The following is a 3,059-nucleotide window of genomic DNA, read 5'->3' as shown; positions in this document are numbered from 1 at the left end:
CCTTTATGCTAGATGAACGAACGTCTCTCCACATGCTCAGTTCTGAGAGATAAGTGTGTGTGAAAGCCGTACTTCACCTAGCTTGTTGGGAACACAAAGTTTCTTTTCAGTTGCAAACTCCACTCCATACATATATATGGGGAAGTACTAGCTCCAACTCGGTTTTACAGTGAAAAGTGCAGGAACTTCAAACCGGCACTAGGAAACAGACTGAGAAACCAGAGTAAAAGTTTCTCCTGCAACCCGTTCCCTTTCTGCTAGATGAACGAACGTCTCTCCACATGCTCAGTTCTGAGATATAAGTGTGTGTGAAAGCCGTCCTTCACCTAGCTTGTTGGAAACACAAAGTTTCTTTTCAGTTGCAAACTCCACTCCATACATATTTATGTGGAGGTACAAGCTCCAACTCGGTTTTACAGTGAAAACTGCTGGAACTTCAAACCGGCACTAGGAAACAGACTGAGAAACCAGAGTAAAAGTTTCTCCTGCAACCCGTTCCCTTTGTGCTAGATGAACGAACGTCTCTCCACATGCTCATTTCTAAGAGAAAAGTGTGTGTGAAAGCCGTCCTTCAACTAGCTTGTTGGGAACACAAAGTTTCTTTTCAGTTGCAAACTCCACTCCATACATATATATGGGGAGGTACAAGCTCCAACTCGGTTTTACAGTGAAAACTGCTGGAACTTCAAACCGGCACTAGGAAACAGACTGAGAAACCAGAGTAAAAGTTTCTCCTGCAACCCGTTCCCTTTGTGCTAGATGAACGAACGTCTCTCCACATGCTCATTTCTAAGAGAAAAGTGTGTGTGAAAGCCGTCCTTCAACTAGCTTGTTGGGAACACAAAGTTTCTTTTCAGTTGCAAACTCCACTCCATACATATATATTGGGAGGTACTAGCTCCAACCAGGTTTTACAGTGAAAACTGCAGGAACTTCAAACCGGCACTAGGAAACAGACTGAGAAACCAGAGTAAAAGTTTCTCCTGCAACCTGTTCCCTTTGTGCTAGATGAACGAACGTCTCTCCACATGCTCAGTTCTGAGAGATGTGTGTGTGTGAAAGCCGTCCTTCACCTAGCTTGTTGGGAACATAAAGTTTCTTTTCATTTGTAAACTTCACTCCATACATATATATGGGGAGGTACTAGCTCCAACTCGGTTTTACAGTGAAAACTGCAGGAACTTCAAACCGGCACTAGGAAACAGACTGAGAAACCAGAGTAAAAGTTTCTCCTGCAACCCGTTCCCTTTGTGCTAGATGAACGAACGTCTCTCCACATGCTCAGTTCTGAGAGATAAGTGTGTGTCAATGCCGACTTTCACTTAGCTTGTTGGGAACACAAAGTTTCTTTTCAGTTGCAAACTCCACTCCATACATATATATTGGGAGGTACTAGCTCCAAATCGGTTTTACAGTGAAAACTGCAGGAACTTCAAACCGGCACTAGGAAACAGACTGAGAAACCAGAGTAAAAGTTTCTCCTGCAACCCGTTCCCTTTATGCTAGATGAACGAACGTCTCTCCACATGCTCAGTTCTGAGAGATAAGTGTGTGTGAAAGCCGTACTTTACCTAGCTTGTTGGGAACACAAAGTTTCTTTTCAGTTGCAAACTCCACTCCATACATATATATGGGGAGGTACTAGCTCCAAATCGGTTTTACAGTGAAAACTGCAGGAACTTCAAACCGGCACTAGGAAACAGACGGAGAAACCAGAGTAAAAGTTTCTCCTGCAACCCGTTCCTTTATGCTAGATGAACGAACGTCTCTCCACATGCTCAGTTCTGAGAGATAAGTGTGTGTGAAAGCCGTACTTCACCTAGCTTGTTGGGAACACAAAGTTTCTTTTCAGTTGCAAACTCCACTCCATACATATATATGGGGAGGTAAAAGCACCAACTCGGTTTTACAGTGAAAACTGCTGGAACTTCAAACCGGCACTAGGAAACAGACTGAGAAACCAGAGTAAAAGTTTCTCCTGCAACCCGTTCCCTTTGTGCTAGATGAACGAACGTCTCTCCACATGCTCATTTCTAAGAGAAAAGTGTGTGTGAAAGCCGTCCTTCAACTAGCTTGTTGGGAACACAAAGATTCTTTTCAGTTGCAAACTCCACTCCATACATATATATGGGGAGGTAAAAGCTCCAACTCGGTTTTACAGTGAAAACTGCTGGAACTTCAAACCGGCACTAGGAAACAGACTGAGAAACCAGAGTAAAAGTTTCTCCTGCAACCCGTTCCCTTTGTGCTAGATGAACGAACGTCTCTCCACATGCTCATTTCTAAGAGAAAAGTGTGTGTGAAAGCCGTCCTTCAACTAGCTTGTTGGGAACACAAAGTTTCTTTTCAGTTGCAAACTCCACTCCATACATATATATGGGGTGGTACTAGCTCCAAATCGGTTTTACAGTGAAAACTGCAGGAACTTCAAACCGGCACTAGGAAACAGACTGAGAAACCAGAGTAAAAGTTTCTCCTGCAACCCGTTCCCTTTATGCTAGATGAACGAACGTCTCTCCACATGCTCAGTTCTGAGAGATAAGTGTGTGTGAAAGCCGTACTTCACCTAGCTTGTTGGGAACACAAAGTTTCTTTTCAGTTGCAAACTCCACTCCATACATATATATGGGGAAGTACTAGCTCCAACTCGGTTTTACAGTGAAAAGTGCAGGAACTTCTAACCGGCACTAGGAAACAGACGGAGAAACCAGAGAAAAAGTTTCTCCTGCAACCCGTTCCCTTTCTGCTAGATGAACGAACGTCTCTCCACATGCTCAGTTCTGAGATATAAGTGTGTGTGAAAGCCGTCCTTCACCTAGCTTGTTGGGAACACAAAGTTTCTTTTCAGTTGCAAACTCCACTCCATACATATATATGTGGAGGTACAAGCTCCAACTCGGTTTTACAGTGAAAACTGCTGGAACTTCAAACCGGCACTAGGAAACAGACTGAGAAACCAGAGTAAAATTTCTCCTGCAACCCGTTCCCTTTCTGCTAGATGAACGAACGTCTCTCCACATGCTCATTTCTAAGAGAAAAGTGTGTGTGAAAGCCGTCCT

The sequence above is a fragment of the Camelus dromedarius genome, unplaced genomic scaffold, assembly GCF_036321535.1.
Source record: "Camelus dromedarius isolate mCamDro1 unplaced genomic scaffold, mCamDro1.pat HAP1_SCAFFOLD_123, whole genome shotgun sequence".
Taxonomy (NCBI): domain Eukaryota; kingdom Metazoa; phylum Chordata; class Mammalia; order Artiodactyla; family Camelidae; genus Camelus; species Camelus dromedarius.
Note: the sequence above shows the minus strand (reverse complement) of the source record.